Source organism: Gorilla gorilla, chromosome 2 (genome assembly GCF_029281585.2).
Source record: "Gorilla gorilla gorilla isolate KB3781 chromosome 2, NHGRI_mGorGor1-v2.1_pri, whole genome shotgun sequence".
In the NCBI taxonomy this organism is placed as follows: domain Eukaryota; kingdom Metazoa; phylum Chordata; class Mammalia; order Primates; family Hominidae; genus Gorilla; species Gorilla gorilla.
In genome coordinates, this window is record NC_086017.1 from 128,000,520 (window position 1) to 128,010,794 (window position 10,275).

Below are 10,275 nucleotides of genomic sequence, written 5' to 3' on the forward strand. Positions count from 1 at the left end.
GAAAGTTAATCTTGTATAGGATATTTAGCATAGAGTATTCCACTCACCCAAAAATCATAATTGTTTTAAATAATTGGAGCCAACGAAGATGAGAAATTGTAGAAATTAACTTTGAATCATTATTTCCAGAAAAGAGTATGATTAATGCAATTCACATGAAACTCTCTTGATCATATTTTTAAAGTCATGCAATAAAAGATGAAAAGAAAGATATGAAGACAGATATCATATGTGCTTTGAACATGTAAACAGAGTGTCAAGAAAGCTTAAGGCAAGAAGCTTCAGGTTGGTAAAATGTCCTGAAATCAATAAGAAATAGGGCTTATATTTTTAAGGTTTATTCAGAAAATCTTGTAGCTTAGCGAAGATAGTGACCCAGCAACAAAAGAAAAAGGGAAGCCAAGATTTTTAACTCCTGGGTTTCATCCATTTTCGCTAGCAAGAAACTAAATCTTCCCAGTAGAAAGGGTAGAATAAACATTGTAAAAACAAATTAAAGTTCTGGCAGATGAGTTGGTAGTAAATTATTATCTGGGCAATTTAAATGTCTTCAAATTTCCACGTCCAGAAAGACTTTATTGCAAGAATGGAGAAGAATGGGCACTAAATCATAGAGATTAACGTGGGACAAAAATCTCAATTTTAAGAAATGGGAAAAATTAAGGATCAGCGAACTTAATGATGATTTCTAGCCAAATTCTAAAATGAACTGGAAGATAGATTGGTTATGTGAGTTTACTAAGAATTTATTTCTAGTGATGCAACTAAACTTATTTTTGTTTTCCATAAAGCAGCAAATCTGAAGTCTTTAGATATTTTTTATCTTTTTTTCACTCAATCATGTGATAAAGTATACAGGAAATACAAAGAGATTATAGTCTGGATACTAGTTCACTGTCACTCATGACTCATAGATGTCAAATTAATTGAAACATTTAACACCTTTCTCCCCCTAAAAAATTACATTGCTTAATGGTGAAATACACACTGAAGGTATGTTTTCCAAGATGTGCCATAGAACATCTATGTCTATATCGATACATACATATGTATATGTATATATACATCAATGTCCATGTCTACGTCTCTACGTATCAATGGGCTGAATGTAAACAAAGAAAGAATGCTTTTGAAATCTGTAGGTAACACCAAACTGAATGGATGACAGAATTAGATTTCAAAGTGGTCCTAACATATGAAATCATTAACTTTTTTCATTTATTCGTCAAACACATATTGGAACTCTCAATTTGACAGCCTGTTATATACCACTATAAGCATGTGGATACAAAGGCAAAAAAGCCATTCCTCAGTATGCACAGAGTCTGGAGAGACAGATGAGCATTAAATCAGAAACAACACAAATGGTGAAGTGATATAGCAGGGGAGAGAAAAGGTGCCCTGGGAGCCGAGGAGAGGAAGTGTCTGTCTCTGCCTGGGGTAGAGGGAAAGACGATTGGGACTGTATCACTAAAGAAGTTAGTCTCACACCAAATAGTGTTAACAAATAACCAGAAAAAGAGAGCTGAGATGAGGGAAGCTTACACAGAAAAGTCCTAGTGGTCAAAGTTGAACATAGCCTCAAAAAACGCCAATAATGTATTTTGCCTGAGATTTTTAAAAAATTCTAACAATTTCAAAATTTTTAATAGAAATACTGCCCCTAAAGGATGGAAGAAAGGGAAGCCCTTGCTGCACTTTTTGACCCTTTTTGACACCAGTTCTCCATAGAAAGTAGCTAGATGCAGCAACGTGATTATAATGTGTTTTACAGATTCCAACAAAGGGAAAATCTCTCACAGCTGAAATGTACCTTTGCCACCTTTTTTATTTCTACAAAAGGGGAGTGTAATGTTTTGTAATAAAAACTCATCCACAAAAATGTTTTCTATTAAACAGATATTTTTTAAATGTCTAAACAAAACAAAACAAATATAAAATACTTTCTTTTGCTTTCAAATCTTTTTTTTTCTTTTTCCTAGAATCTTCCCGTGTAATGAACACAGCCCTCATTAGAGAAAGCATTCCTTCCAAAACTAAATTAACTTTTTCTTGAAAAGTTTGCAGTATGTAAGTCTCAGAATTGAAGAAAAACATATTTTACATAACTAAATTTGGTTTTCACTAAGTTAAAAAAAATTGAGTTTTAAACAACCAGGGAAGAAGATTAAAATTATACACAGATAAATCATAGTGTCTGAATGATTACTTTTAGAAATCCAAATATAGACACACACACACCCCTCTAGAAATATAGATTTAGTACTCAATAACGTGGTCACATCAGCTAACAACAGGCTGCTTTTCAGGAAGATCTCTCAAAGATATGGCTATTCAGATAAAAAGAGTCTCCAAACTAAATTTTTAAAAACTGTCTCATTTTCCTTTTAAAGTGTTCTGGTTTTCTTTGAAAGCAGAGCATCCCAAGTTGCCTAGGTAACATGATGGTTGACTGTGGTAGCAACAAGCACATTCGGAATGGATCTATACTACAGGCGACATGGTTAGGATGTTCTGAGTGTTGTGCCAACTCAGCATATAGCAATCCCTTATTTGGAGAGAATAATCTATTGTCTTGTAAATTAAACTGTTGAATTAGTTAGGATGAATCTCTGGATATAAACAATTCAGACTGTTTAAATAAACTTCATTTGTTTAACTGCAACTCATGTGGGTGGCTGGGAAATGGAATCTAAAGCATTAACATCTGCTAAATTTGTGTAAAACGTAGCAAACAAGAATCACATTAAACCCAAGTAAATTGGTAAGTGACTTATTTATAGAAATATCTAATATTTACTATTAGGCTTTTTCGTTCCTTTGGTTGAAATTCAGCTCTAAAATAGACAAAACCTATGCAGATAATAAGGGTAGTAAAGGAATGGAACAATTATTCTCAGCTAATTTATGATATTAAAATTAGTCTTATTGAATGATACCATGCATAAAGACATAACTACAGTGTAGGCTGCTAGCAACATTGTCAAATATATGCTAGGCTTAAACTGGTGAAAAGACAGTTTCTAGGAAGTGACTTGCAACTATAATTGCAATATACCTTGATAAGCATTACTATTGTCTTGAAGCCACCACCTTAAAGGAGATAGGAGCTAGGATGAGCCTCTTTGTTGACTGGACATTAGAGCTGGATCCACAGATCTAGGAGTTGAAGCAGAATGAGTCTAATCCATTAGCACATAGGCCTAATGGAATGTCTGAGAAGTCTAAGCTATAATTCATTTGCTTGAAGTGCAAAGGTTAATGCAATGATGCCTTGTGTGTTTTATGGCTGTTACAGCTGGGAGAGTAGTTACCAACAGCTGTCTGTTAGCTTTAGCAATTATTTAGTCTAGGAAGACCAATGCTGCTTATTTAGCCCTGTTCTGTATGTATACCCACACATTTGATGCTTAACTAATAGGGTACACATAATATTTGTAAAATATCTTTTCATATTTATGTATAAACTATATTTATGTGCTCTGTATAAAATACATGTTATATTTATGTGTGTGTATGTATACACACACACACATTTGCCTGCCTTGCTGTTGTTTTCTCGGTTCCAGGTGTTCTAAAATTCTTGGAATTGCCATTACCTAGTAGGATGTTATCATTAGCAGGACTTTCAAGGTAGGAAACACCCTCATGACATTTGGTATTAGAAGAAGATGCAAGGGGAAAGGGGGTAGCCCAGACACCTCCCGATGGTCTGCCTGTAGTTTTCCTGTAATTACCATTAGCACTTGGGGAGAACTAGGTAAAGAGATCCACTCGAGGAGGCAGATTCTCTGACTTCAGCTTTTCCCTTGATCAAATAGAGGCAGAAGTGACTGGATGATTTCTAAGGCATTTTTCAGTATTAAAAAACAATACCTGTCAGGGTCAAACCACAGCGCACAGTGGCATCATGGTTTTCAGGCAGCTGCTAGAAACTAATGACCAAGAAAACATCAGTGCCTGGGAGTCAGGGCATAAGTATTCTAACATCTGGATAAGAGGCCAAGAGCAGAAGAACCCAGGCAGAGAGAGCTGCATATTTATCAGAAAAATCCAGTAACATGACAGAGGTGCATGCAAAAGGATCTCAGATACGTGCATATGTTCAGTTTTCTTAATTCCCAAGTCCTAATTCCTTAACTGCAAGCTAAAGGGAAGAACTATTTCTTGAACTAGAGCAATCAGGTATTAGTCAGGATCCATCTATTTCATTCTCCTTTCACTTCAAACTGACAACAATCTCCGTATGATGGGAGGCTAACTGCCCGGTGCCTTAGTTTTCCTCATACATAAAGAGGGGACAATGCAATGGTTTAATTAATATTTGTGATTATGGAGGAAATGAACTTGAACAGAATAAAATACAATTAAGCACATGGTAATCTTTCTTAAGGTGACTAGAGGGTCTCAATTAATTGTATTTTTCTCATAGAATATAAAAGTATAAATCTTTTACCTCTTATGCTTGGTGGGGGATGGTAGGTAGAAAGATTTCTACAAAAAACCCCCAAAACTAAACAACAACAAAGCATAGATATCAAGCAGAAATTTAATGTTCTTAAAAATTCTTTAGTCATGATTTATGCTACCCTCAAGATAAGGCAACAAAACAGAAACTACAGAGGAGGAAGCCAGATGTTACAGTGTGCCTTTTCTTTCATTTCCTTCTCCTGCTAGCTGTATCCCATTCTATTAATACATATTTAATAGGAACATCACTTCAGAATTTTCTAAGAAAAAAATGTGAGAAGGAACATTTTTTTAACATAGCCCAGTGCAGTTGTCAAATTATGGACTCCAGAGTCTGGCAGCTTGGGTTCAGTTTGTGGCTCTGCATTTCCCGGTGTTGTGACCTTGGGCAGTTTAATTAACCTGTGTGTGTGCCTCAGCTTTCTAATCAATAGGAGGAAATAATAATAGATTTACCTCATGAGTTGTCATTAGCACTTAAGGAATGAAAACAGGTAAAGGACTTAAAGCAGTATCTAGCACATAGTAAAAACTCAATAAATATTAGCTACCATTGTATTAATATTCTTTCTTTCATTCCTTCTGATACGGAAAGGAGGCAGGGAAATACCGAGTAGAAGAGGGCGGTTCGCCGGTAAAGACCCCACCCACCAGCCTGGGCCTACAGCCCTAAATGAGAACTTCACATCCTTGTTTTCCTGCCCGGATGTTGCTTTTTCCAAAACCACCCTGGCCCACCATGCCCCCATCCTGTACCCATAATCTCCCCAAATCCACTGGCAGGGGAGCAGAGCAGTGCAGCAGAGAAGCAGAGAAAAGAAGTGTCTGAATGTCGAAGAGGAAGCTGGACGGTGGGAAAGAAGTTTGGCCAGGGACAGCCGAACTCCGGGGGAAGATTATTTTCACACTCCATCCCCTTCCAGCTCCGCATCCCACTGAGAGCCGCCTCCATCACACAATAAAACCTCTGCATTCACCATCCTTGCAGTCCGTGTGACCTGATTCTTCCTGGACACCAGACAAGGACCCGGGTACCAAGAGGGCAGGGTGTAAAAGGCTGTCACCCTGACTCTCCACTGAGCTGTTTCACATTTAGCTGTCCACGGGCAGCAACCGCTGAAAGAGCATTAATTGTAACACACCCTTAGATGCTACTGTGGGGCTGAAGCTCAAAAGTGCTCGCCCCGGCCCTGGCACCCACTTGCCTGTGTGCTCCTGCTCCCACAAGGGTTTTGAGCACATGGCCGAGTAAACAGCCACTCGGCCACACCCCTGTCGCAAGTTCCATGAACGGGGCCAGGGAACTCTCCTATCTCACTTCTACATCTCTATTCCCTGCTCTACTTCTTATTTCCATTAATATGTTCTAATTGCTCAAAAGAGGGCTAGGGTTTGTGGGGGCTGGGGAGGGGGGAAGAAAACTTTGCTGTCTTACAATTTGCTTCTTTTAATGATAGTTCCTATATTAATCACAAAAATTGTTGACACTTTTATGGGAATTAGAGGCAAAATGACAGAACAAAGTCTACCTGTGCATGTGCCTACATGTGCACACCCACCCCCATGGAGTAAAAATGAAACCTAATGGGGCCTAGAAGAGAAAAGAGAAGACATTATCTTCAAATATCATTTAGGGAATTGAAGAATAATACAGTTTTATAATAATATTTTACATGAACAAATTTCCCCTCTTTTGAGAAGAGCTTAATGTGCTTAATTTGCTTTTCATTTATATTAATCATTCCTTATCTCTATTAAAGCACTTACCACATTGTATTGCAATTTATCTATTTATACATCTATCTTCCCTACTAGACCATGAAATCCTTGAAGACAGAGGCTCAATATGATTCATCTTTCTAACCTCAGGTCTAATATAGTGCCCCAGAAAATCACAGATACTCAATTAGTATTTCTTGAATAAACAAATAAATGAATAAACTCCTCTATCATATTGTTGGTTTAATTAGTTTCCATTATAGATAGTTCAAATTACATATGCTTTAAGCAGGCCTATACAGTTACAAAAATCTACATTTGTAATTTAAGCAGATGCAGTGTTCCACAAAAGAATGCTTTTTAAAAGAATCTGGTCACAGGTTGTTGAAATACAAAACTTCTTGGTAGCCCAAATTTTGGACTTGGTAGTTCAAAGTTTTTGAGGAAAATTGGCCATGTCATTAAGAGATAATATCTTACCCTCTTTGGGCCAGGTCAGATGGTAACAACAGGAATTTTATTCCTGCTGTTCTTTCACCCTACACGCATACCCCATTTGCAGATCTGTCTCTGTTGGGTTGGTCTCCTTCTCTCCCTAACAGGGACTCTGGTCCTGAGAAAGTATTACTAAAAAGCGCCATTCTCAGAAGGGGTAGTTCAGTAACAGTGTCAGTTTGAACCTAGTTTTCTTGCTCTAGAATTTCTGCCTGTATTTTGACCCCCTTCTACTTGGACCCTTATGGTCCCCCCTCTCCCTTGGCCTAGAGTATTTAGGTCTCCAAGCCTGTCCTGTGTTTCTGATCTTTGATTTTCCTGAGAATGGCCTAGTCTCTTTTTGCTCTATACTTGAACTTGTGTCTCAGATTGTAAGATCATACAATGGTTACACTGGATAAGAGCTTAAGAGTCAAACAGATGAGGAATGTAAGGACTAGAGAAGTGCAGTGACCTACCCGAGGGTAACTCAGCAACTTCGTGTCAGTGCCAGAGCTGGAGCTAAGCTCCCTTGTTTTCGTCTCCAGACCTTTCCCATTTTATCATGAAGATCTGGTTAACTTGTTCATATGAATGTTAAAACTGCAGGCTCTACTTCTTCACCTGGCTTACATTGTAGGTCCTGATTGACTTCTTGTCATAATTTCAAGGATTCAGGCTAATTAGAACTTTCATATCAGTTCCACTCTCTTGGTTTTTATCAACAGCTGGGCCTGCTCTTTTATTTGTCTTTTCTAGCTACACTTTGGAAGACTTGGCACTGAGAAAATTCATGTGGTTACTACACACTGCCTTAAGACATTACAGAGTCCCCCCAGGCTTCAGGGGAAAGGCCAGAACAAGCACAACCAGCAGATGCAATCTTTCAACAAATGCTCGCATGCAGACTATGGACCAAACACTGACTGGATGCATGTAAAGAGATTTCTCATAGAAACTTATATCCTCTTTTCTCTTATTTCTGATCAGAAAATCTCCTTGATTTTCTATATTTACTTGAATGACTTGCCTAGTTTGAAGCTTTAATATTCCAAATCTCATCCTCTGTCAGTAATTTCTGTAATTATTCCTTGCTTTTTCTTGATCTACTCTCTATTGTTGTGTTTTTCAAACCATGTATTGTGACATATTAGCAGGTTGTGAAATCAATTTAGTGAGTTTCAATAATTTAAAAAATCAATAGAAAAGAAGGAGAAAATAGAATAGATCATGCATAGAAAGGTAAACATTGCCTTGGGAAACTTTTAAATATAGATATAACCTATATCTGAGTATGAATAGATGTATGTGTGTATCTTGATAATAAGTAGAATCTATTTTTTTTTGTAGATCATGATCAAAATCACTTCAAAGCCACTGACCTAGACTGTATTTACTTCTAATGAGAAGATATGAAGTTGGGATGTTATTTTTCTTAGGAATTGTTCAGTGATTTTCATTCTCAACTTGTAAAATCAAGTGTATTTTCAGAAACGGGAGGAGGAAAACAGGCTCACAATAACCGCTTTAGCTCTGGGTTGCACAGAAAGTGTGCAATCAGATTTCTAATGCTATTCCGGTGAACTGAAAGTCTAAATCAATTTTTAAAGATATGATTTATATGCAACTTTTCAGAACACCAGGTACTGTATAAAAGAAGGTGCATGTATTCTCTCGCCAGCTTCAGTTAACACCTGCAGATCAGTCAATTCCTAGCTCTCTACGGTGCTTTTCTTCTTTGCATATTGTTCTGCTACTCTTTTACTACATTAAAATCTTAAAATATTTGACTAGTATCTCTGGAGAATATACTTACTGTGGATGTGTGCTCGAGATACTCTTACCTACTTTGAGGAAGGTAGGGGCAAAAGAGATGAAGGGAAGAATTGCTGTGTAAATCCTTTATGTGTCTGAAAAGTAAATTAGCAAAGAAGGAATGGAAAAAGAGTAAAGAATGTCTTTAGACTGATAATTTTAAAATCAGAAAACAAAGTAGCATCCAGCCATCCAGAGTGTAAAGTTTTTAATGCTTTGTTTTCTTATATTTAAAGGAAACACAGGCATGCAAAATATACAATTAAAAACAATGAATAGAAATGATCTTTTTTGAAGATTAGAGATGAAAAGGAATGCAGACATAATTAAAGGTCTGAGGAGAGGAGATGGTTGTAAATCAGTCATTTCCATCACACTCAAATGTGATTTATAGAAAATTACAGCTGTTTCTGGCACCAGACCAAGAATGGCTAGAAGAATGTTCCCCCCATCCCAACACCCAACCCCATTTGTAAATGTTTGTTTGAGTGACAAATTTCTTTTTCAGTGGTTAAAACAAAACTCCATGAACCAGAAAATAGGTAAACTCCAGAGAGCTATGGCAGTACGCATACCACCAGATGGGCAGATCCTCCAACAACCCCTCAACTCAGTTCTCTCCAGCTCTCAAAGGATGAGCTGATTATTATTCTTCAACTGACAAGGGAGACCCTATGACCCTATGTTATTCTGCCACCAAGAATAGTACAAGAAGAGTCACAGAATTTAGAAAGGTAAAAGGCCTGAGACATTGTCTAACTTTTTTATTTGGTCAATATAGACATTGTGGCTTAGGAAAATGAAAAGACTTGTTCAAATGTATCCAAGTATCAATGGTAAAATGAACTCGACTCACTACTGGGCCAGTTCTATAAACCATTAAGCACCCCAGATTTGTTTAGATAAACAATTTAACTCTGATAATTTTAAAAAGAAAGTACATGTTTTGAATGAACCCAAACCCAAGATCATGTTCCCCATAGTTATTAAAACTGAAAGGACATTTTAGAAAAGGGACATTCACTTTATGTCCAGCCAAGTCCAACGTTAAGACCATTAGATTAGTCACATTGGTCAGTGATGTTAATTCATTTGTCCAAGGTCACACAAAACATAAGAGGTGGAGTTTGAGACTTTGGTGTATTTGATTCCAAAGGGCATTCTTTAACCTCTGTGTTCTGCCAATGTGAAATTAGTAGCAGCAGATCTGAGGACTAAAGAACAGATGTGAACATCATCTAGCTGCTAACACTTACTTCTCATAATGTTCTAGAGTAAGATGTGGCTGGACAATGAGAGATATTACTTTCATTTATTAAGGTTTATCAAAAGTGATTCTAGTTATGACACCATCAGCCAGAGTTGTGCACATCAGGCAATCCTCAAGTTGTATAGCCTTTGGAAATATGTTGGCTTTTTCTGAATAAAGATTTCATGGTATTTACTGCAGCCACAAACTCAAAACCAATTTCAGTGGGTTGGCTATAGTTACAAACCAAGGTACAGTGCAGGCAGTACCTCATTATAAATGCTGCCTTTCCTGTGCTTCACTTGTCTTATGAGAGAAAGGGAGCTTTCTCGTAAAGTTCTGACCCTCCTCATCTTCAAAGGTCCCCTTAATTCCAATGGCAAATTTTGCTACAAATGACTTCAGCTTATAACATTGCCTATTTACTCTCAGCACAATTTCTTACTCTTAAAAAATATATATATAATGAAGTAAGACACAATTGGAAGAGAAAATAAAATAAGTTTCACAGTGAGATAGTGTTCCTTTTCATTATTCTTATTAGGACA

General features: G+C 37.1%; 1 long non-coding RNA gene across 2 annotated transcripts; it reads left to right on the forward strand.

Annotated features, from left to right (window-relative positions):
- Window positions 1-765: 765 nt before the first annotated feature.
- LOC129532342 (uncharacterized) lies at window positions 766-5,568 on the forward strand. Of its 2 annotated transcripts, none has more exons than XR_010132697.1 (3): window positions 766-2,764; window positions 3,570-3,633; window positions 5,254-5,568. It is a non-coding gene; the product is annotated as an uncharacterized lncRNA (long non-coding RNA). The 2 variants fall into 2 exon arrangements; XR_008678038.2 differs by lacking the exon at window positions 5,254-5,568 and adding an exon at window positions 5,066-5,240.
- Window positions 5,569-10,275: the final 4,707 nt, after the last annotated feature.